General features: G+C 29.7%; 1 long non-coding RNA gene across 6 annotated transcripts; it reads left to right on the top strand.

Moving 5' to 3' along the window:
- Positions 1 to 3663: 3663 nt before the first annotated feature.
- On the top strand, positions 3664 to 20982 carry LOC110613149. 6 transcript variants are annotated; one of them, XR_002487568.2, is made up of 6 exons: positions 3664 to 3901; positions 18251 to 18407; positions 19914 to 20032; positions 20139 to 20177; positions 20404 to 20492; positions 20601 to 20982. It is a non-coding gene; the product is annotated as an uncharacterized LOC110613149 (long non-coding RNA). The 6 variants fall into 6 exon arrangements; XR_002487567.2 differs by lacking the exon at positions 3664 to 3901 and adding an exon at positions 17024 to 17272 and having other exon boundaries at positions 18251 to 18375; XR_002487569.2 differs by lacking the exon at positions 3664 to 3901 and adding an exon at positions 17024 to 17272 and having other exon boundaries at positions 20164 to 20231; positions 20411 to 20492.
- Positions 20983 to 26847: the final 5865 nt, after the last annotated feature.

Genomic DNA, 26847 nt, shown 5'->3' with positions numbered 1-26847 from the left:
AAGTCCTCCACTTTTTATTCTGTCCAAACTTGTAATCTTTCCATCAAAATAGTCATTTGGGACATGCACATTGACAAAATTGACCTCGACTAAAAAACGTGTGATTTCAAAATCACGAAATCCTATCCCTCTTCTCCCTCTCTCTGTCTCTCTCTCTCTGTCCAAACTTCTCTCTTTCAAAACTTTCTCTCCATTTATGGAGGCTAATTCGTAGAAATGCAAGATGCTCTACTGATTTTTGTTGTCACTGCAGTCTCTCACTTTCAGATATCGCTGCTCCGGAGAGTTCTTCAAGCTCTATAAAGTAATTGTCTATCATTGCTTGTATATTCTTTAGATTACTGAAATTGCATCAACTTTGGTTTAGAAGCGAAATATATATATTTTTAGTTTTGTTTCATTTTTAGTTTTGTTTCATTTAAAAATGATTAAGAGGTTGAATTTTATTGTATTAGGAAGAAATTATTTTAAAATTTAATTTTGAACATTTTTCTGTGCTTTATTATGTAGAAGCTTTGATTTACAGAAAGAGAATAGTTTCAGGAGTCCATCCAATGGGATCTATTCACCTGGAAAATTATCTTGGTGTTATAAAAAATTAGAATGAACTTTTTATAGTTTTATAATCTCTGCATGAAATGTTTGGCATTAAGGAATTAAACTTCATTGAGTTGTTATTTCTGCCTAAATTGCTCGATGTGAAACTTCATTGAGTTGTTCTTTTCAAGATCATTGCTTAGTTTGGCAGTTCTGTGGTTGTTCTCTTCTTTAGTTGTTAATATAATCCTTTATAAGATATCAAACGAAAATTTTATTAATGAACTTGCAGATTGAGAGAAAGCTGAGAGAGAGAGGGGATAGAGTTTTGTAATTTAAAAATTACATTTTTAGCCAAGGTTAATTTTATCAATTAAATTTTTTAATTCATGTGTTTCAAACAGTTATTTTAAACGAAAAAATTACGAGTTTGAATGGAATAAAAAATGAAGGAATTATGTTTTGGATCGTCAAATAAAAGATAAATTAAAGTGTTATAAAATATTAAAAATTAAAAAGTAATTTTTTCAAAAAGAAATATTTCCTAAGGCTAAATCTAAAAAGATTGATACTAAAAGCTTATGAAATTGTTTAGTAAATCTAACTGATTATTTATTCCATAATTATTTTTAACATAAAATTTAATGTTTTGATTTAATTAAATATATAATATTTAAATATTAAAAAATAAATCACTAAAAGTTAGCTTTTAATTAAATACCACTAAAACAGCTAAAATTGCAGAATGGAATCTGAATATAAAGAAAGTATATGGTGAAATCGTTGTATGCATAAATCAATAAAAATAAAATAAACATGTAATTAAAACTGACAAGCAGATTACTGGACTCTCCAAAAATATGATAACTAATTTTGTTTTACCATAAACATACTATATAATATAACCATTTCACTTTATAATTTTTTTCTGGTCAATTATCTTAAAAAATAAAAAAAAATTCTGATATTAGAAAAAGGAGTTTCTGCATAACTCGTTCATAGTTACGCAAGATTTTAGAATGTCTGAACTGAGTTTGATCTGCCTCTCATGAGAAATAGAAGTAATCTTCGTTGAAAACTATAAGAATCAACATCATAAGTGAAGAAAGAATCAGACTGGAACACCATTGGCTTCCTTTCTCCATCACCTTGATCATCTATCTTCCAACTCCACGGCGTCAAGAACGACTTGTCGTTTGCCAAAAACGACATGAATTGCGAGTTGTCCACGATCGATTCATTTGTCAGACTTGAACAATGTAGCCTAAATTGATAATCTTGCTGTTGCTGTTGCTGTTGCTGCAGATTGTAGCGAGCATACACATAGGCATATATCGAACCCGTTGAAACTGATTTTTGCAGCAATTGCTGAAGATGAAAATTTGCATCACTTCTACTCATGATTTTCTTCTCTTCAAATATAGAGATTCTTCACTACGATCGATTTTGTGGGATTTGCTTGCTGGGCTAAATATTGGATTACAAGTTATATATATATAATAAAGATTGAAGCCAATATAAACAGAGTTTGGTTAGAAGATGGTCTCCACTATATATTAGGAGTCCAAGTCCGTATAGGATCAAACAAAGAAGGGTGGACTACCCCGGCTCCAAGAAAATTGGAAAAACAAAATCTATGTTTTATATTTATTATGGTATAGCTATATTCATAATATATAATAAATACAGTATTATACAGTATTTATTCAAGAAATACTAAAAATTAAATCTAACATGTGGATCCTAAAATTTCTTAAATAATAAAATAAAAATAATTTTTCAATCACATACAAAATTATGTAAAACAAAATCTTCCTTTAATATAAATAATTAAATATATTGTAAATACAATAAACGATTAAGATGAATAAAAAATACTAATATTTTATAAATTATCTATAACTATAATATACACAATATATTAATTGCATATAAATATATTACAAATATATGATATAACTTTAAAATTATAGAAAAATATATTATAAAATCAGTTACAGTTCGGGTTGATTTTTAATGAAGAATCAGAATTGAACCAAAATAGTAAAATAATTTTAATTTAATATAATTTTTAATCGTTTAGTAAGGAGGTATTTATAGATTAGATCAATTTATTAAATTCAATCCAATCTAAACAGATAAATTTAACTAAAAAATTAAAATTAATCACATTCCAAAGTTAGATAATATACATAAATTATTTTAATTTTTTTTCTTGCAAAATTAAAATTAGTCATACTTTTAAAAAAGAAGAGTGAAAATAATTTATAAAAATTATTTTATTTTTTAATTTTTATAAAATTAAAATTAATCAATTTCTAAAATAATATGTATAAATTATTTTAATTTTTTAATTTCTGAAAAATTAAAATTAATGTTATAATTTTTATTTTGAAGTTAACTCTTTTTTTTGAGTTTGCAAGATTTAAATGCGTATAATTTATAAAATTAATTAAATATTTTTTATTATTTAAAATTAATATCTAAATTTAATTATTTTATTTAATTTTTATGATACTTTCTAATTTATATTTGTAGTTGTGTTTTTATTATTTTAGTAAATTTACTGTTGAAATGTAAATGAATGATGGACTTTAATTGTATTTCATATCTGATATTAATTAGATAAAATTTATTTTAATAAATAATGGATATGAAATTATTAAATGATCTGAATGATTAATTAATAAATAAAATACATTGAATTGAATAATATTATAATTAAAAATTTACAATTATTTTTATAATAAATAAAAACGATTTGAATTCAAATTTAACTTACTGTAAATTTAAAAAAATTTAATTATCTTTGAAATAGCATACCCATAAACTGATATTTTCTGATGTGCTAATAATGGCCGCTGGAAGAACTAAGCGAGAGATTTGATGCCATTGCCAGATTTTCTAGTATAATTCCTTTTTTAGGTCTCATAGACATACAAAATAAAAAAGATATCTGCGACGGATTTTATTTACGTCAGAAAAAAGTATATTAGCGACGATATCGGCGACGAATTTACAATAGATAATATAATTTATTTTTCCGACGGATTTCTAATGAATTGGAATGAATTTTTAAATAATTAGCAAGGGAATTTTATCCCTCGCAATACATCAAAAAGTTCAAAAGAAACACTTGAAAAAATCCCTAGCATCTCTTTCTAAAATTTCAATTCCCGCCGCTGTTCACTCTCCCTCTCCCCCCCACGGGGTCATCGTTGCTCATTCTCCCACGACTTCCGACACCGACGCCGGCGGATTTCCACCGCTTTTGCGACGCTGCCAACACCGACTTGTAACAATGCTCAAGCTCGACTCCTCTCCTCTTGCTGCGAGTCACAAGTGATTAATCAAAGAGTTAAAGGTAGGCCACCTGTAACTACATTTTCCTGTTTAATATACTAAGATAATATATCAATCTCTGGTAAAACAAGTGATTAATTATAAGATTTGAGTGAAAATCCTAGCCGATGCTGAAGAAGAGAATCAGCATATATTGCTACACATGGGTTGGGCAATTTGACATAGCACTGACAGGCTGAAAGCATAATTGAGTGATTACAATTAATAGGTGAATGTATAGCACTCCTGCAATTTCACATGCCATAGTTCATTTCTTAACTCAAGCCTTGTAATTGGAGATATCAGAACAAAAAATTTGATATATATTATGAAAAAGGCCTTTCCTTATCAGTATTCTTAGATGCATAACAAATGACTGTTATGATGCTGCATCATTAAAGGAAGCTAAGTGATAACGTACCTCATCTCATCTCTCATCTCTCATCTAGCATTCTTAATTAGTTTTAGAGGCTGAAAACACTCTTTTCATTGGTGGTGTTTCAGCCATGAATATGTGTGGCTAGATTTCTTCTTTCAGGTAAAAGATAATTAAGGTTTTAATTCAATTAATTGTGAGATTTATGTGATTTTATTATTTCTTTAATTGTTCTTGATATTTATATTGTTTATGTTACTAGTGTTTTTTATTATTCTATTGATTATTGCAATAAGGATCCGTTGCACAGTTATTAGACTAATATATTGTCAGTAAGATTAATTAAATCTGTAATTGTTTAGTTTAATCTGAAACAAGTGGCGAATTAGATTGCGTAAGACCCTCCTAAACAACAGTATAATCTAACTTAAATGAATCGAGCATCTCGCATTTATTAGTTAGAATCAAGTCCTTCTAAATCTTAAAGTTGTAATTGGATTAAATTATAGGTGTGTTTCCTATGGTTATCCAAGAGTTAGAACTAGTTAACCAGCATCTCTTAACTAGTTTAAAATCTAAAAAATGATTGAATATCTAAAACGTCTTCGATATCTATAATTGGTTTATCAATAATCAATTTTAAATTACTCTTATATTTGTGATCAACTAATAAAGTTGAAACTAAGATTATTTCTTTGACTGAATATTTCTCGTCTTGATTCTTACCTTTAAATTTAATTGCTTATTTCTTTGAATTGGTTTTTTTTATTTTCACTTTTCTACATTTAAAATCTCTCTCATTTTATTTTATTTTATTCATTTAATAAAATTAATTTATTTACCGGTCTTGTGAAGTCGATTCTACTTACCATTATCACAAGTTTTGTTTTAAGAATTTATTTTTAGTGGTTTCGATGCAATAAGATAGTTATTTTCTTTAAATATTCTGAATAAGAATTTTGTACCTTTAGTTGGTTTGTGGATCAATAATTTATTTTGGTTAAGGACATGATGCTTTCCAGCTTGTGAGAGTGATCCATTCAACCCTTCAATATGAATACACTTGCAGTCACTAATATTTTCTTTACGATCATCAAATCTTCAGATGATGTTAAGACGTCCTCAGGCTCTGAGAATTGTTCGCTCTCTGTATCTGTCATTTGCAATTCAAATGGTGCTCAAGTGAGAAAATTTTCCCCTTTCTCCTGCCTATTCTAATACATTAATTTTTTCTAAAGCTGGTAGCACCTTATTTATTCATTGACAATGTTATCTCTCTGTTTTGCAGCGACCACGTTCACTGAAGAAATTAGGGACCTGCGATTATGTAAGTCATTTTGATGTATAATGCCTTGCAATTGGTGAACCAGGTTTTTTTCAGGTGGCTAGTACAGTAGTGAATTTTCTAGTTTTATGATCATGAATATAGTTTTCAGTTCTGTTCCAGTCAACTGCTCTTAGGACATTTAAAAAATTAGTAGATGCTTAGGATTTGACTTGCATTTGAATTTTTCAAGTTTGTAACTTTTTACTGTAACAGTATGCAGTACTGCAACATCCTTCTGGTTGTACCATAGTTGTATCTATTCATGGGAAAGGATAGGGGTGGTTTGACACCTTGTTAATCATGTAAGGATTTCCATTCTTTCTTTAATTTTTCTTCATGAATAGTTTGATCTTGTTAAAGTATTAGTAGACTTGAAATCATACTAATAGACAGATTGTTTTGTTTTTCAGTATCTTATGCCTTTTTGGAGGGTATATGTTGGTTGGTGCAGTTTATCGATATTTCTTCCTTGGGAGCTTCTCAAATTTTGGTGCCAAAGTGGCACAAAAGCTAGAAAAAAATTAGAACAAATTAAATAAGAGCTAGAAGAGATGTGGGTGATACAAAAGGAATTAAAAAAAGGAGATTATATCTACATTGAGGAACGATAAAGGAATTTCGCTACATTACACCACTTTAAACTCTATCTCTCCATCAGATAATCTAAAAGATTGATTGTGGTGTTTTATGTATTATTGTTTTAAGATGATTTGTTATGGATTTCTTCTAAATTTTAAATTATATATATATTATTAAATGATTTTGTGTATGTATTAGGAACAAAAATTAGAATGTATTTTTGTATTGGACATTGTTAAGTATTTGTATGTATAAACATAAATTATAATGATTATAAGTAACGTTTAATTTATATTGAATATTGTAACAGTCTGGTCCGAACTGACCCAAATAACTTTTGGATCCACTTTCCACCTAGCTTAAAATAGTTAACTCAAATTATTTAGTAGTTTCGTGTTAGTTATTATATACAATTGCGATTTTCTATAATATCCCGATGTGAATAGTTTTCGCAGCGGAAGCAGGCAGTTGATCGTTACACTCGATCCCGCTAAATTTGGGACGGTTTCTACAGCGGAAGCAGGCAGCTGACCGTTATATTCGGTTTTGCTAAATTTGCGATGTACTTCTCGCAACTGAATCGAATACAATTGCAAATCAGGACCGAACCCTCGGGTACTGTGGTTCGCTAGTATCTTGAGCGGCTCACCTCGTCTCTAACGGGTAGCCCTTTCCTCGCAGGTCCAGTAGTTCTGCACAATTTGTTTGACCCAGAGTGGCTCTGATATCAATTATAACAGTTCGGCCTGAATTGGTCCAAATAACTTTTGAATCTATTTTCAACTTGGCCCAAAATGATTAATCCAAGTTATTTAGTTTCGACGACTATTTTTCGTTAATAATTATTTTTGACAGATTAGCGATGTATTGATTATGGAATGGATTCTATTTTTTGACAGATTTAGTAACGAATAAAATTTGTCGCTAAAATCTGTCAATCGGTAAAAAAATTAATGACGAATATTGAACTGTTGAAAATCTGTCACTCAAAATATCAACGACAAATTTTGAAATATCAGCTATGGAAATAGTCTATTTTATTGTGATGAGAAATATAGTTATAGATTTACCCCTCTTTCCATAGTTAATTAGAGAAGGAGAAAAGGTACACGTGAACACTTATGCTGTGCCGCGGTTTCTATGACGGATTTAGGAGAATGGAGTTCTTGTCCTCCATCCATCCATTTGGATGCTTTGCCTTTTTGATGTGATTAATGTATAAATCTTTTTTAATTCCAAGAAAAAAAAAAAAAGAGAAGAAAACTTGTTATAAAATCCTGTCAATTTTGCTTGATTTTTGCAAAGAGACTACTTCCACGTCATTGATTAATAACTTATACTTTTCTTGTTTAGAACTTCTACTTTTTCTTTCATTTGTTTCCAATTACGGCCATGTGTTTGCTTTGAAATTGGACCTTCAAAGGTTATGTAGATACAATTAGGGCCTGCTTCATAATTATTTTTAACATAAGGATTTAAATATTAAAAGGTAAATCACCAAAAGTTAACTTTTGGTTAAATGCTACTAAAATTAAAATTACGAATACGGAGAAATTATATGGTGGAACTGTTCGTAATATAAGATTACGTACAACAAACTAATAAAAGTAAACAAATATAAACAAATAGATTATTAAATTTAGGAGTGAATTAATGAACTCTAAAAATATATATGATAATTAACTAATCTTAATTTTAAAATAATAATAAAAAATGAATTCTGATATTAGAAAAAAGAGTTTCTACACAACTTATCCCTACCTATGCAAGATTTTAGAACTACTGAGCGGAGTTTGATTTGCCTCTCATGAGAAATTGAAGTAATCTTCGTTGAAAACTATAAGAATCAATATCATAAGAGAAGAAAGAACCAGACTGAAATACAGTTGGCTTCCTTTCTCCATCACCTTGATCATCTATCTTCCAACTCCATGGCGTCAAGAACGACTTATCGTTTACCAAAAACGACGTGAATTGCGAGTTGTCCACGATCGATTCATTCGCCAGACTTGGATAATGTAGTCTAAATTGATAATTTTGTTGTTGTTGCTGTTGCTGCAGATTGTAGCGGGCATACACATAGGCGTATATCGAACCCGTTGAAACTGATTTTTGCAGCAATTGCTGAAGATGAAAATTTCCATCACTTTTACTCATGATTTTTCTTCTCTTCAAATGTAGATATTGTTTACTGCTATCGGTAAGAGCTGTATACAATAAAGATTGAAATTTGGTTTTGTGGGATTTGCTTGCTGAACTAAATATTTGGATTACAAGTTATATATATAATAAAAAGCCAATATAAACAGAGTTTGGTTAGAAGATGGTCTCCACTGTATATTAGGAGTCAAAGTCCATATAGGATCAAACAAATAAGGGTGGACTGTCCCTGGCTCCAAGAATATTGGAAAAACAAAAACTATAAGTATTGTTTGAATTTTATGTTTTATCAGCACGTCAGATACTCGTCCTTGAAAAGTGATTTATTTTGTAACATGCAGTATTTAATGAAAAATAGAACTCCCATATAATTTATATCCAACTTAGATTTTTTACTAATCAAAATTAAAATAATTAAAATTACCAATCAGGACCTGAAATCAAATCTTGTTATATAAAAGAAAAAGAGTTGTACACAACTTGTCTCTAATGAACTCGGTTTGATCTACCTCTCATAAAATATAAAAGTAACCTTTCATTGAAAACTATATGAGAAGGAACCAGGCTGCAATAACATTGCTTTATTTTCTCCATTATTCAACTCTTCATCATTTTAATTATCTAGATTCCAACTCCACGACGTCAAGAACAACTTGTCGTTTGTCAAAAACGACGTGAATTGTGAGTAGTCCACGATCGATTGAATCGTCAGACTTTGACAATGATAATTCTGCTGCAGTTGCAATAGCATTTGCTGTTGATATTGGTAGTCCATTAGCTATTGTTGCTGCAAATTATAGTAGGCATAAATATAGACATATATCGAACCCGTTGCGACTGCTTGTTGCAGCTCGTCTAGCAGTTACTGAAGCTGAAAATTTCGACCACTTTTTATTCATGATTTTTCTTCTCTTGAAATAAGAATATTGTTTACCGGTGATTGATAAGAGTTGTATGCAATAAAGGTTTTAACTTGGTTTTGTAGGATTTGCTTGCTGGGCTAATGATTTAGACAAAAAGTTGTTTATAATAAAGATTCATGATAAAAGTAGAGTTTGGTTAGAAGACCGTCTCCACTATTAGGGGTCCGTGTTGGTGGATCAGCCAATCCGCATTAGGAGTTCGGATTGCCCTGGCTTGAAGAAAATTGGAAAAACAAAAATAGAAGATAAAATTTTATTTATAAAAAGTACAAAAAAATTATTATTTAATTCTATAAAAAAAATTATTATTTGATTCCTTAATTTTAAAAAATATATTAAAATATTTTTTAAATTTTAAAAAATAAAAAATTTTAAAAAAATACTATGTATTTTAACACATTTTAAAGTAGAATCGTATGTTTTAATTTATAACAAAAATATTATGTACTCTTACGCTGTTAATTTATAACAAAAATATTATGTCATTGTAAAATTATAATTTATTTTTTGATATTTAATAAAAATTATATTTTAGTATTTTTTTAAATAAAAATTGAAAATTAGAGAGTAGAATATGAGATTTCTCAAATTTATTCAGATGCACTTACCACTAAATTAAATTTGTGAGTGCTATATTTTAGTCATTATATTTTTAAATTTAATTCATTAAATTTTATTTAATTAATAAAATATTTTTTTTTTAAATCTGTGAGCGCTATTAAATGGTTTAAATAGTTAATCAATGAATAAGAAATATTGAATTGTATTAGATTATGGTTGCAAATCCAAATAACAAGCTTTATGATGGATTAAGATGATTTGGATTTAAATTTAATTCAAAGCAACCATTGAACAACCCTAAGAGTATTTGATTTTGTTCATTAAAAAGAGTATATTATAATTATAGTAAATATATTGATTTTTTATGAGATTGAGAGGTAATTAGAAAGGAAAAAGGGCTCCTATACGGTTGAAAACATCTCTGTAGTACAGTATAATTATAGTAAATATATTGAGTTATTCCTAAGAGATAATAATCAATGGCTTTTATACCGTTGAAAACATATGTATGGTATATTATAGTTATAGTAAATATATTGGATTATTCTTGAGACTATGCGAGAGGTAACAATCAATAGAGAAAAGCTCTATGTAGTGTGAGATTGATAGGATGTAATTACTTTTTAGTTATTTAGATTTAATATAATTAACACTTTTATTTCTCTATTTTGATGATCCAATACTTAAGTTGCTCATTTTCGATTCCGTCTAAACTTGTAATTTTGCATTTAAAATAGTCGTTTGGGATACACGGATTGAAAAAATTGACCTCTAAGAGATCACAAAACCCTATCCCTTTTATCCCCCTCTCTCTCTCTCTTTTGTTCAAACTTCTCTTTCTCTCAAAACTTTCTCACCATTTGTGGAGGCTAATTCATAGAAATGTAAAATGCTCTACTGGTTTCTGTTGCCACCGCAGTGTCTCACTTTCAGAGATCGGTGCTTTGGAGAGTTTTCTTCGAGCTCTATAAAGTAATTCTTTATCATTGCTTGTATATTCTTTAGATTCCTGAAATTGCATCATCTTTGGTTTAGCCGCGGAATATATATTTTTTTAATTTTGTTTCATTTTAAAATGATTAAGAGGTTGAATTTTGTTGTAATATGATGAAATTATTTTAAAATTTAATTTCAAACATTTTTCTGTGCAGCTTTTTGATTCTATGAAAATTTTTTATAAGATGTCAAATCTAAATTTTATTGATGAGCTTGCTGATAGAGAGAGGAATAGAGTTTTATGATATAGAAATAGGTCTTTTAATCCGGATTAATTTTGTTAATTCACGCATCTCAAACAATTATCTTGGATGGAATGACTATGTTGGATGGAATAAAAAGCGAAGGACTTAAAGTTTTGGATGGTCAAGATAGGAAAATAAAGTGTTAATTATGTAAATATCATGGATTGAAAAGTAATCTTGCTAAAAAAAATATTTCCAATGCTAACTCTAAAAAAGACTATGATTGGAAGCTAAGGGATTTTTGAAAGGATGATGAGATTGAGGGGATGGTTGCAGGTAATGCTGCGACTGCCAATATTGATCTGAGCAGTTGACTAAATGCTTATGAAATTGTTTAATAAATCTAACTGATTATTTATTCCATAATTATTTTTAACATAAAATTTAATATTTTGATTTAATTAAATTTATAATATTTAAATATTAAAAAATAAATCACAAAAAATTAGCTTTTGATTAAACACCACTAAAACAGCTAAAATTGCAGTATGAAATTTTAATATGAAGAAATTAATATGAAGAAATTATATGGTGAAATCGTTGTATGTTTACTTAGTATAACAAATCCATAAAAATAAAATAAACATACTGTATAATAGAACCATTTCACCCTATAATCTTTTCTTTATATTTTGAATTATCTTAATTTAAAAAATAAAAAAAAATTCTGATATTAGAAAAAGGAGTTTCTGCATAACTCGTTCATAGTTACGCAAGATTTTAGAATGTCTGAACTGAGTTTGATCTGCCTCTCATGAGAAATAGAAGTAATCTTCGTTGAAAACTATAAGAATCAATATCATAAGTGAAGAAAGAATCAGACTGGAACACCATTGGCTTCCTTTCTCCATCACCTTGATCATCTATCTTCCAACTCCACGGCGTCAAGAACGACTTATCATTTGCCAAGAACGACGTGAATTGCGAGTTGTCCACGATCCATTCATTCGTCAGACTTGAACAATGTAGCCTAAATTGATAATCTTGCTGTTGCTGTTGCTGTTGCAGATTGTAGCGGGCATACACATAGGCGTATATCGAACCCGTTGAAACTGATTTTTGCAGCAATTGCTGAAGATGAAAATTTCCATCACTTTCACTCATGATTTCCTTCTCTTCAAATATAGATATTCTTCACTACGATCGATTTTTTTGTGGGATTTGCTTGCTGGACTAAATATTGGATTACAAGTTATATATATATATATAATAAAGATTGAAGCCAATATAAACAGAGTTTGGTTCGAAGATGGTCTCCACTATATATTAGGAGTCCAAGTCCATATAGGATCAAACAAAGAAGGGTGGACTACCCCGGCTCCAAGAAAATTGGAAAAACAAAAACTATGTTTTATATTTATTATGGTATAGCTATATTCATAATATATAATAAATATAGTATTATACAGTATTTATTCAAGAAATACTAAAAATTAAATCTAACACAGGATCCTAAAATTTCTTAAATAATAAAATAAAAATAAAAATAAATTTTCAATCACACAGAAATATAATATTTAATAAATAATTATAATTAAGCACGAATTATCAGTATAAGTATATCATTTAATAATCATTTTAATATAAATAATTAAATATATTGTAAATACAATAATACGCTTTACAATTAAGAATGGTAAAATTATATTAAGAAAAGACAGGTGAATAAAAAATATATTAATTGCATATAAATATATTATAAATATATGATATAACTTTAAAATTATAGAAAAATATATTATAAAATCGGTTTCCAGTTTGGCGATCTAATAAAATATGGGTCTAGTATCTTTTCAGGTTGGTTTTTAATGAAGGATCAGAATTAAACCAAAATAGTAAAATAAATTTAATTTAATATGATTTTTAACTGTTTAGTAAGGAGGTTTTTATAGATTAGATCAATTTATTAAATCCAATTTAATTTAAATAGACAAACTTAATTAAATGATTATATTAAATTGGTATAGATATTTTATTCAATTTTCAGTGATTAACCAACAAATAAATATTTTATATTTAATTATGAATTTTAATTTTAATTTTAATTTTATCTTCTCTTTTTTATTTTTGTGTTAGTTTGGATATAATATTAATTAGATTTTTTTTACTTTTATTATTATTAAAAATGTAATATATAAATTCAATTATTTTTTTTTTATTTTTTAACTGCTTAAATATATTTTTATACTTACATTATATTTTGCAAACATATTATTTTATTGTTTTATAATTGTTTCGGATATAATAATTTTTTAATATTTAAAAAATTAAAATTAGTCACATTTTTAAAAGAAGTTAGATAATATACATAAATTATTTTAATTTTTTTATTCTTGTAAAACTAAAATTAGTCATACTTCTAAAAAAGAAGAGTGAAAATAATTTATAAAAACAATTTTATTTTTTATTTTATTTTTTAATTTCTATAAAATTAAAATTAATCAATTTCGAAAATAATATGTGTAAATTATTTAAATTTTAATTTTTGAAAAATTAAAATTAATGTTATAATTTATTTTGAAGTTAACTTTTTTTTTTTGGAGTTCGCAAGATTTAGGTGTATAATTTATAAAATTAATTAGATATTTTTTACTTCTTTATTATTTGAAATGTAATATTTAAATTTAATTATTTTATTTATTTTTTATAATACTTTTTAATTATATTTTTATTATTTTAATAAATTTACTGTTGAAATTTAAATGAATGATCGACTTTAATTATATTTCATATATGATATTAATTAGATAAAATTTATTTTAATAAATGATGGATATGAAATTATTAAATAATTTGAATAATTAATTAATAAATAAGATATATTGAATCGGATTATATTATAATTAAAAATCTAAATAATTGTAATACCCGGCTAGACTCCGATATCGGAATTCCTACCGTCCGATGGAATCTCGAATGTCGGAAACCTCTAGATGGGTAAAACCATGTTTTCATAAGATGTTTTAATGTATTTTATGGTTTTAAGCAAGAAAGGAAATGAGTTTTGTATGAAAATAACCTTGGAGGAAGACCCAGGTTCGGCCGCCGAACCTCAAGTTCGGCTGCCGAACATGCATGCATTTCGGGAGTGCTTTAGGCCCCCGAAGGCATGAGTGAGGGAAGTTCAGGTTCGGCAGCCGAACATGGCATGCATGCGGAGGCACGTTAGGCCCCCGAAAGTGGCCTGGCCAGCCACCTATAAAGGGGTCCCCATGTCCGAACGGGTGAGCTTTTCTCCTCGTTTTCGGCCAAGGTGAGTTCTCCACCGTCCCTCATCGATTTTGAGCTTCTTCCTTCGAATCTTCATGATTTTCTTATGAGTTTTCACTTGGTTTGAAGATATTTGAGCAAAAGAGCAAGTTTTGGGAGCTTGGAGACCAAAGAGTTGATTTCTCCCCATCTCCAAGCTAGGATCGTCTTTACTCTCGATCTTCAAGAGGTAAGCTTAGATCCAACCTTCCTTGTATGTTTTAAACAAGTTTTATAAAGATCTATGGGGTAGAAATGCATGTTTAGGTTATTGTTGAGTTTATGGGTTTATGTTATGTTTATGAGCAATGTGGGTTGTTTGATGTGTTTTGGTTGGGGTTTAAATTAGTTTGAGACCCCTATGTGCTTGTTGGCTTGAGTTGCATGTTGTAGACTAGGTAAATGCATGATGGAATGGTTTGGGAGGCATTTGTGCATGTTGGAGCTGAGTTTCTGCCCCTTTGGGAGAACTCAGGTTCGGCAGCCGAAGGAACTTTCGGCCACCGAACCTGCCTGTGGAGGCAAGCCTTTGGCTGCCGAACCCTGCCCTCAAAAGTGGACTTTCGACTCTGGAAGGGAGTTTCTGCCGCCGAAGGTGCCGCCGAACATGCATGAGTTTCGTCTCTGGAGGGAACCTTCGGCCGCCGAAAGTGCATGACTTTCCGCTCTGGAGGGACTTTCGGCCGCCGAACCTGCCGCCGAAAGTGTCCTGTTCAGCCTTCCTTTGCATGATTTATGTGATTATTTTAAGGTGTTTTAGGGGGTTTTTGGGGAGTATTTTAGAGTCATGTTCATGGATGTTTGGTCCCTCATTTGAGTCCAGCTGTGTAGGTTCGGACCCGAGGAACCGAGGATCTCAGCAGTGAGATAGCTGCTTCAGAGTCATTAGAGCTTCAGCCAGAGGTGAGTGGAATAACTCTTTATGTTTCAAAGCAACTAAATAAATTTTGAGCATGATACATGCATCACGTATGCCATGAGATATACTAGGTTGTTTGCATTAGAATTCACGAATATGTTGCACTGCATAACTTGATGATGATGTGGATGGATGTTGAATGACCCTTTAGTCCTCGTATGTTATGGTATGATGATGATACGGTATGGATAGCCAGTGAGGCCTATTCTACGCCCCTGGCACTATGTTAAGAGAAAGACCAGTAAGGCCCATTCTACGCCCCTGGCACTATGGAATGTTATGCTATGATATGTTATGTTAAGAGAAAAACCAGTGAGGTCCATTCTACGCCCCTGGCATGATTGAATTATATAGAGGACTATTGGTGACAAGTCCATCCTTGATGTGATTTGTTTGTGATGTGTTGCATTTCATGAAAGCATGAAATTTAAATTGAATGTTTATTTATTATGCTCACTGGGCTTTATAGCTCACCCCTCTCCTTTAACCCCCAAGTTTGCAGGTACAGGGTAGACCAGGAAGTCAGCAGGAGTAGAGTCATGTTTTATGTAATGGATAGATGTGGACATGAATATAATGTAATGTAAAAAGTATAATATAGTAATGTAATGTAATGATACTTATGGAAGTTTAGAGTTGTGCTTGACCATAATATATTGTTAATCCCTTTTTAGTACATAATCTTAAATGTTTAATGATGATTATGTAAACCAAGCTTAATGTATGTTATGATACCCCATTGGAGTATTTGATGAGGACTCCAGTGAGGGGTTTTATGTTATGATTTGTGCATGCACAGGTTAAACTTGGTGAATGAATGAATGAATAAGTGAATGAATGAACGAAGAGAAAGTTTCAAATTTTTATGTAATTGTTGATCATGTATGGGATTAAATAGTTATACAGGATGTACGTTAGGCTTACTACGGGTCCCAGCGGCCTTAAGCCGATCTGAATTCTAACGCCGGTAGCGGTCCGATTTTCGAGTTGTTATAATAATTATTTTTATAATTAATTAATAAATAGTTTAATTTCAAATTTAACTTACTGTAAAATTAAAAAATTTAGTCGTCTTTGAAATAGTACCCATAAACTAATATTGTCTGATGTGCTAATAATGTCCGCTGGAAGAACTAAGCGAGAGATTTGATGCCTTTGCCGGCACAAAACCAAGGATTGTTTATTTATATAGTACAATTTTTTTTTTTGGTCTCATAGAAAATTAAAAAAAAATCTACAACAAACTTAGGGATGGATTTTATTTTCATCAGAAAAAAATATATTAGTAACGACATCAACAACAAATTTAAAATGGATAATATAATATATTTTTCCCATGAATTTTTAAAGAATTAGTGATAAATTTTAAATAATTAGCAACAGATTTTAATCCGTCGCAATACATCAAAGACAAAGGTTTAATTAAATTAATTTAAAAATTTAATTTCCTTTTGATTTTTAATTTTAAAAATTTTAATTACTTTAATTCAGTTCAATTTTAATAAAAAATTAAAAAAAATTAAATTGAATCGATTTAATGATAATATTATATTATTTTCAATAATATAAAAAATTAAATTATATTAAAATTAAAATATTTTAATTAAATTTTAAATTATTTAAAATAAAATATAAAAATAAAAAAATTATTAAAAATATAAATCGATTCGATTTAATTTAATTTTTAATTAAAATAGATTTAATTTAATTTTTTTAAATATTAAAATATTAATTTTTAATTTATTTAATTTAATTTAATTTTAAGCCTAACTGATTAATTGGGAGCGGCGTCAAAAGGTCAAAAGAACACCTTAAAAAGGCCCTAGCATCTCTTTCTAAAATTTCAATTCCCGCTGCTGCACACTCTCCCTCTCTCCCCAACGGCGTCATCGTTGCTCATTCTCCCATGCCGCCCGACACCGACACCGACGCTGACTGATTTCCACTGCTTTTGCGACGCTGCCGACACCGACTTGCAGCGATACTCAAGCTCGACTCCTCTCCTCTTGTTGCCGATCGTTGCTGCGAGTCACAAGTGATTAATCAAAAGAGTTAAAGGTAGGCCACCTGCAACTACATTTTCCTGTTTACTATAATAAGATAATATATCCATTTCTGGTAAAACAAATGATTAATTATTAGATTTGAGTGAAAATTCTAGCTGATGCTGAAGAAGAGAATCAGTATATATTGCTACACGTGGGTTGGGCAATTTGAGATAGCACTGACATGCTGAAAGCATAATTGAATGATTACAATTCTCTTAGGAACCTCTACAAAACATTATTGGCTTAATAGGTGAATGTATAGTACTCACATTAGGCAATTTGAGATAGCCAGCGGGAGCCAGGTGATCCTGCAATTTCACATGCCATAGTTCATTTCTTAACTCAAGCCTTGTAATTGGAGATATCAGAACAAAAAATTTGACATATATTATGAAAAAGGCCTTTCCTTATCAGTGTTCTTAGATGCATAACAAATGACTGTTATGATGCTGCATCATTAAAGGAAGCTAAGTGATAACGTACCTCTACATAGTCACTGTAGATCTCTGCCTTAATTATGTTGTTTGCAATTATGCATAAAACACCAGACTGCAAAAGAGATGGAGAATGGAGTAAACAAAATTTATGCAAAAGCAGTTGCCTATCACTGTTTAGAATGTAAAATTTCATAAGAATTCAATTTAATTGATTTTTTCTATTAATTCTCTTGTTTGAAAAAAGAAAAAGAAAAAATCAACAGTTAATTATTGATTGACTTAACTGTTCAATACTTCAACTCACAAAATAAATAGCTATGCTGTTCCGAAAGTAGTAGACAACTTAATAACTTTTTAGTTGGCATGAATCTTCCACAACTATGAAATGATAAACTACCTATTTCTTCAAAGGGCATTAATAATTTTGCATTTTACTTAAGAAATGTCTTTTTAATTGGTCTTCCTATGAAGTTAAAGTACCATATTGAAGTTCTCCAACATAGCAGAAGCTTTGAAGCATTTCTCTGCTAATATATATTCTCTGGTTTTAGAAGAAGAATGTTGCAGTGTAAAGTAAATATTGTGCAGATGAAATTATCCAAGGCTAAGTAGTGATAGTACTTGCACCACAAAGAGGAACAGAAGTAGTACCAGCATGAGGTCCCGCTATGGAAATGTAATTCTCAAGTACTGTCACTAGCATCATTAGTAAGTGATAATATGCATATTTATATAGTTTTAATATTCTAAAACACTTAGATATTGAGTTTGATTTTGTTTAAAACAGGTTGATTCGTTTAAATTTTGTTATCTTGATAGGTTAAACAAGGATTGGAGAATAATAAGAGAAAAATCCAATTTGAACTCTATATTTTGAAATCAAATGTGGACACAACCAAATTTATAGAAAGATAAGAAGCAAAGTCATACTTAAACACTAATTCCCAGACGAACTGTGTTATAGATTACGTTATGGCCATAACATACTTGACGCACAGAGTACAGTTTTAAATCCGAGAAACAAATAGATAACTCTTATTTGTCAAGATGTATTCAACTTTGATTTTAACTACTTGTATTTAGGTTAGGTTAGGACTCTTAGCACTATAAAAAGAGGATATTCTGACGTATCTCTGACCTCATCTTATCTCTCAGCTCCCAATCTTAATTAGTTTAGAAGGCTGAAAACACTCTTCTCATTGTGGTATTTCAATCATGAACATGTATGACTAAATTTCTTCTTTCAGTTAAAGTATAATTAAAGTTTAAGTTCAATTGGTTGTGAGATTTATGTGATTATATTGTTTCTTTAATTATTCTTAATATTTATATTGTTTTTGTTACTAATGTTTATTATTATTATTTTATTGATTATTGTAATAAGGGCTGTTGCACAGTTATTAGAATAATATATTGTCATTTAGATTGATTAAATCCGTAATTATTTAGTTTAATCTGAAACAAGTGGTGAATTAGGTTGCGTAAGGCCCTCCTAATGAACAATATAATCTAACTTAAATGAACCGAGCATCTAGTGTTTGTTAGTTAGAATCAGGTCCTAAATCTTAATACTGTAATTGGATTAAATTCTAAAAGCGTCTCCTTTGTTTGTCTATAGTTGTCCAAGAGTTAGAACTAGTGAACCAGCGTCTTTTAGCCAGTTTAAAATCTAAGAAAGGATTGGATATCTGAAGTGTATTCAATATTTATAGCTGGTTTATCAATAGTAAATTTTGAATTATTTTTATATCTGTGATCAACTAATAAAGGTGAAACTAAAATTATTCTTTTAATTAAATATTTCTCATCTTGATTCTTTTCCTTAAATTTAATTGTTTATTTCTTTGAATTGGTTTTATTTATTTCCACTTTTCTACATTCAAAACCTCCTCCATTTTATTTATTTTATTTTTATTCATTCAATAGAATTAATTTACTTACCGGTCTCCATGAGATCAACCCTCCTTACTATTATCACAAGTTTTGTTCTAAGCAATAATTTATTTTTAGTGGCTTCGATATCCATCAGTAAGATAGTTATTTTCTTTAAATATTTTGAATAAGAATTTTGTACCTTTAGTTGGTTTGTGGATCAGTAATTTATTTTGGTCAAGGACATGATGCTTTCCAGCTTTTGAGAGTGATCCATTCAACCCTTCAATATGAATACACTTGCAGTCGCTAATATTTTCTTTATAATCATCAAATCTTCAGATGAGCAGAATCCACAAAAGGGTGTCATTGTTAAGATGTCAAATAATGTTAAGACGTCCTCAGGCTCTGAGAATTGTTTGCTCTCTGTATCTGTCATTTGCAATTCAAATGGTGCTCAAGTGAGAAAATTTTCCCCTTTCTCCTGCCTATTCTAATACATTAATTTTTTCTAAAGATGGTAGCACCTTATTTATTCATTGACAATGTTATCTCTCTGTTTTGCAGGGACCACGTTCACTGAAGAAATTAGGGACCTGCGATTATGTAAGTCATTTTGATGTATAATGCCTTGCAATTGGTGAACCAGGTTTTTTTCAGGTGGCTAGTATAGTAGTGAATTTTCTAGTTTTATGATCATGAACATAGTTTTCTGTTTGTAACTCTATTCTGTTCCAGTCAACTGCTCTTTGGACATTTAAAAAATTAGTAGATGCATAGGATTTGACTTGCATTTAAATTTTTCAAGTTTGTAACTTTTTTACTGTAACAGTATGCAGTACTGCAACATCCTTCTGGTTGTGCCATAGTTGTATCTATTCATGGGAAAGGATAGGGCTGGTTTGACACCTTGTTAATCATGTAAGGATTTTGATTCTTTCTTTAATTTTTCTTCATGAATAGTTTGATCTTGTTAAAGTATCAGTAGACTTGAAATCATACTAATAGACAGATTGTTTTGTTTTTCAGTATCCTATGCCTTTTTGGAGGGTATATGTTGGTTGGTGCAGTTTATCAATATTTCTTCTTTGGGAGCTTTTCAGTATCTCATTTTGAGGGAGCTTCTCAAATTACGGTGCCCTTAGAGGAAGTGGCACAAAAGCTAGAAGAAATTTGGAACAAATTAAATAAGAGCTAGAAGAGTTGTGGGTGATACAAAAAGAGTTAAAAAGAAGAGATCATATCCACATTGAGGAACAATAAAGGAATTTCGCTACATCATACCACTTTAAACTCCATCTCTTCATCAGATAATCTAAAAGATTGATTGTGATGTTTTATGTATTATTATTTTAAGATATTATTTGTTATGGATTTCTTCTAAATTTTGAATTTTATATACATTATTAAATGGCTTTGTATATGTATTAGGAATAAGAATTAGCATGTGTTTTTATAATGAACATTATTAAGTATTTATGTATATAAATATAAATTATAATGATTATAAATAACGATTAATTTATATTGAATATCATTTTTAATAGTAAATTATTTAAATTATACAAATAATGTTAAATAAAATAAAAATTTATTTCGTCAACGATAATAAATATTATTAAAAATATAAATAATTTTTCAACGGATTTATAAATGATTTTGATAAAATAATTTTAATATTTTCGATAGATTTGTTATGATTTTTATTTAAATGGTCTTAATATTTTTGATGGATTTTCAATGACTATTTTTCGTTGCTAATTGTTTTGGATAGATCGCAACGGATTGGTTATTGAATAAATTCAGCTTTTCTGACAGGTTTGTGTAACAACAAAATTCGTTGCTAAACAATCGGTCAAAAAAATAAGCGGCAAGACTTTAAACAATGGATCTTGAACCATAAAAAAATCTGTCGCTTAAAGTATCAATGACGAATTTTGAATTATCAGCGACGGAGATAATCTATCTTATTGTGATGAGAAATATAGTTATAGATTTACCCATCTTTCCATGGTTAATTAGAGAAGGAGAAACAGGTATATGTGAACACCTATGCTGTGCCGCTGTTTCTATGACAGATTCAGGAAAATAGAGTTCTTGTCCTTCCTCCATCCACTTGGATGTTTTGTTTTTTAATGTGATTAATGTATAAGTCTATTTTAATTCCAAGAAAAAAAAAAGACAAGAAAACTTGTTAAAAATCCTGTCAAGTTTGGTTGGTTTTTGCATAGAGACTACTACCACGTCATTGATTAATAACTTATACTTTTCTTGTTTAGAACTACTTTTTCTTTCATTGGTTTCCAATTAGGGCCATGTGTTTGCTTTGAAATTGGACCTTCAAAGACTATGTAGATACAATTAGGGCCTGCTCCATAAATTATGTTTAACATAAGAATTTAAATATTAAAAGGTAAATCACCAAAAGTTAGCTTTTGGTTAAATACTGCTAAAACTAAAATTACGAAATGGAGCCTTAATACGGAAAAATTATATGATGGAATTGTTGTAATATAAAATTATGTAAAATAAACTAATAAAAATAAATAAATAGATTATTAAAATTTACGAGTGAATTAGTGAATTCTAAAAATATATATGATAATTAACTAATTTTGTTGTACGGGTATAATTGTTTCACCCAATACTTTTTTTTTTAATATAATCTATTATTTTAATTTAAAAATAATAATGAAAAAAAAATCTTGATATTGGAAAAAAGAGTTTCTACACAACTCATCCCTAGCTATGCAAGATTTTAGAACTACTGAGCGGAGTTTGATCTGCCCCTCATGAGAAATAGAAGTAATCTTCGTTGAAAACTATAAGAATCAACATCGTAAGTGAAGAAAGAACCAGGCTGGAACACCATTGGTTTCCTTTCTCCATCACCTTGATCATCTATCTTCCAACTCCACGGCGTTAAGAAAGACTTATCGTTTGCCAAAAATGACGTGAATTGCGAGTTGTCCGCGATCGATTCATTCGTCAGACTTGAACAATATAGCCTAAATTGATAATCTTGCTGTTGCTGTTGCTGCAGATTGTAGCGAGCATACACATAGGCATATATCGAACCCGTTGAAACTGATTTTTGCAGCAATTGCTGAAGATGAAAATTTCCATCACTTTTACTCATGATTTTTCTTCTCTTGAAATGTAGATACTGTTTACTGGGATCGGTAAGAGCTGTATACAAGGTTTTGTGGGATTTGCTTGCTGAACTAAATATTTGGATTACAAGTTATATATATAATAAAAAGCCAATGTAAGCAGAGTTTGGTTAGAAGATGGTCTCCACTGTATATTAGGAGTCAAAAGTCCATATAGGATCAAACAAATAAGGGTGGACTGTCCCTGGCTCCAAGAATATTGGAAAAACAAAAACTATAAGTATTGTTTGAATTTTATGTTATCAGCACGTCAGATACTCGTCCTTGAAAAGTGATTTATTTTGTAATATGCAGTATTATATATCATGAGCCTGGCATTGGTCGAAAGTTTCGTTCTTTAACAAACCCATTATTTATTAATTTTATATGAAATTAAATATTAAAAATAAATATTAATATCAACTGATTATCATATATAGGCCATTTTTTATAATGTCTTTTTCAAAAATATTAAAAATTAAATCTAACATTTAAATCATAAAAATTTTATAAAAAAAAAATTCAAATAATTTTTGCTTTACAAGTTCCAAACATGATTTTTCAAACCCATCGGTTATATTACGAAAACCAATATTATAAACAAGAATGAAATTTTATCCGATAAAATTTAAACTGAAATTTTTTAGAATTAGGTAGAAATATATAATTTAATAAATAATTATTTTTTCAACTTATGAAATATAAAAAATATTATTATTAAAAGAAATATTGTAGAGAATATTATTGTTAATTTATGAAAAATACTAACTAATTGTGAATTGTGATTATCTAGATTCCAACTCTTCATCACTTTGATTATCTAAATTCTAACTTCACGCCGTCATAAATAACCTATCATTTTTTATGAATTGTGAATAGTCCACCATCGATTGATTTGTCGGACTTGTTTAAGGATAAAATTTGTGAATAATTCAGTTATTGTATATTTTTTTTTAAAAAAAGTATATATATATTTACAACACAAAATTAAAAAAAAATTATATTCTAAAAAAATAAAATAAACATATACAAAAAATAATATATATTAAATTTGATAATTGTATAAATTTTTATAATTACGTAATTTACTTCTAATTAGATAATTTATTCCAACGGCAATAGCATTTACCGTTGATATCGGCAGTCCATTAGCTATTGTTGCTGCAAATTATAGTAGGCATAAATATAGGCATATATCGAACCCATTGCGACTCCATATTGCAGCTCATCTTGCAGTTGCTGAAGCTGAAAATTTCCACCATTTTTTATCCATGATTTTTCTTCTCTTGAAATAAGAATATTGTTTACCAGTGATCGATAAGAGTTGTATGCAATAAAGGTTTTAACTTGGTTTTGTAGGATTTGCTTGCTGGGCTAATGATTGACTAAAAGTAGAGTTTGGTTAGAAAACCGTCTCCACTGTTAGGCGTCCGTGTTGGTGGTTTAGCCAATCCGCATTAAGAGTTCGGATTGCCCTGGCTTGAAGAAAATTGGAAAAATAAAAATAGAGGATAAAATTTTATTTATAAAAAGTATAAAAAAAATTATTATTTAATCTGTAAAAATTTATTATTTGATTTCTTAAATTTAAAAAATATATTAAAATATTTTTTAAAATTTTAAAAATAAATAATTAAAAAAATTACCATATATTTTAACACATTTTCAAATAGAAAGTAAAGTGAAAATTTTCTTTTAATACGGTTAAATATCATTAAAAAATTATAATTTACTCTATGATATATTTTAATTTTTTAATAAATTTTGTTTGATTAATAAAATAATTTTTTAATTTAAACTTTATATTTTTAATTGAAATTAATTCCTAAATTATTATAAATCGATCCTAAATATTTTAATTACTAATAAATTTTTATATTTATAAATTAATATCTCTGTTTATCAAATTTTAATATCTTATTTATGAAAAATAAAAATAAGATAAAAAAATTGATATTTTTTTATCCTAATTAATAAAAAAAAATTCTTTGAGAAGGAAAAAAGTTAGATTAGAAAGAACTCTTTAAACTTGAATTTTTTTTTTTTTAGAAAAAGAGGGATAGAGCCCTTATTTTATTAATCTAGGCCATGAAAGCCCCAACCTATCAGCATCCAGTAAAAATTTAATAGTAACAGGAGGCCATTGATGAATTTTCAAATTAAAATCATCACCAATGGTTAAACTAGTCAAACGATCCGCTACCGCATTTGCTTCCCTGTAAATTTTTACCATCTTGACTTCCCAGCTTCTATTGATAAGATCACGACAATTCCTCACCAAATGAGCAACTCTAAAAACTCCTGCACCTCTACCTGCAAGTAAATCTAACGCGAGTTGAGAATCCGTTTGAATTTCAATCTTCTTCCACCCTGAATCCCATGCTAATACTAAAGCATAATATATTCCCCATAGTTCAGCTTCCATTGCTCCACAATTGCCCAAAAACCGTTGAAAGCCCAAAAGCCATCTACCTTCATTGTTTCGAAAACAACCTGCACAACTTGCCCTTCCTGCTGACAACAATGCACTACCATCGGAATTCACTACCACCCAGCCTGTTTCTGGCGGCTTCCACCCAACATACTTCAAAGACCGGCCTCTCGGTCCAGACCCAGCCTGCATCGAAAACCTCCATGCATGAATATATTCTTTTGCTCGAAGCTGAATAAAGGACGCATCAATAGTATCCTGGTCATTATTCTCATTAAAAACCAACAAGTTTCTTCGCTTCCATAACCACCAAACAGCCGAACTAAAAAGCACATCCCATGGTATTCCATTAGCCAATAACCCAACTTTTTCTATATTAGCAGATAGCCATAAAGGCACATTCAAAATATCAAAAAATGGAGAAACGAAATTGGTAGGTAAAAGGGAATTCCAAATTTGTTTCACATGTTGGCAATCTCGTAGAGCATGCAAAACAGATTCACTTGCAACTCCACAAAGAGGACATAAATCATAATCAATAAATTCTCGCTTTCGGCGTTGAACATTAACCATGATTTTCTCATGTGCCACTTCCCACAAAAACACTTGAATTCGCTGTGGCACCCTAACCTTCCACAGCCCTTGCCAATCCATATTAGATCCTGACACTTCTGAATAAAACGTATCAAACCCTGACTTAACTGTATATAAGCCAGAAGAAGAATGCTTCCACGCAAAACCATCCAAACACGACATATCATCAACTAAAGTAATTGATTGGAAATATAAAAGGACATCAGTAGGAAGAAGAGAATTTAAAATGTCCCAATTCCAGCCTACATTAGGAACCCAGAAATATCGAACACAAACCTGCATATTCAACTCAATCAACGGTTTAAGTGCAAAATTCCAAAGAGGCCCAACCGGAAGCCAATCATCCAGCCAAAATCTAGTGTGCATCCCATTATTCACATCTACAACTATCCCTTTTCGAAGTAGCTCCAAACCATAACAAAAAGATTTCCAATTGACTGAACCATTAGCTCGCTTAGCGACTTCCCAATGAACAAAACCCGACTCATATTTATTGAAAAGGCACCTAACCCACAAAGCTTGCGGATTCTTGTAAGCTCGCCAACACAACTTCCCTAATAGAGCCTGATTCATTTGTCGCATATTTCTGATGCCAAGACCACCTAACCGCTTCGGCAAGGACATGGTATCCCAATTAATCAGATGTACAGCTGGCTTCATATCCTTCCCATGCCAAATAAAGTTCCTGCATATTTTCTCTATTGCATTGCAAAGCGATATCGGTAAAAGAGCACTCTGCATCACAAAAACAGGAATAGCGTTAAGAACTGATTGAACTAACGTTATTCGTCCAGCTTTTGATAGAGCTCTCGCCTTCCAGCCATCAAGTCTGCCTCTCATTTTATCCAAAATACTACTATATGTCGAGACTGAAATCCTCCCATGAATAGATGGCACACCCAAGTATTTTCCCAAATCAGCAGTCAAAGGAATACCTGACCTTGAAGACAAAAGTGACGCCAAATCACTATCAACAAAAGGCGACAAATAAAGAGAAGACTTAGCTAAATTCACTTTCTGCCCGGAAGCCTTAGCAAAGTCATCCAAACATGATAAAATCAAATCCAACTGTTCCACAGAAGCTTCTGCGAACAAAACC

Source organism: Manihot esculenta, chromosome 4 (genome assembly GCF_001659605.2).
Source record: "Manihot esculenta cultivar AM560-2 chromosome 4, M.esculenta_v8, whole genome shotgun sequence".
NCBI classification, from domain to species: domain Eukaryota; kingdom Viridiplantae; phylum Streptophyta; class Magnoliopsida; order Malpighiales; family Euphorbiaceae; genus Manihot; species Manihot esculenta.
This window is presented reverse-complemented; position numbering and strand designations above follow the sequence as displayed.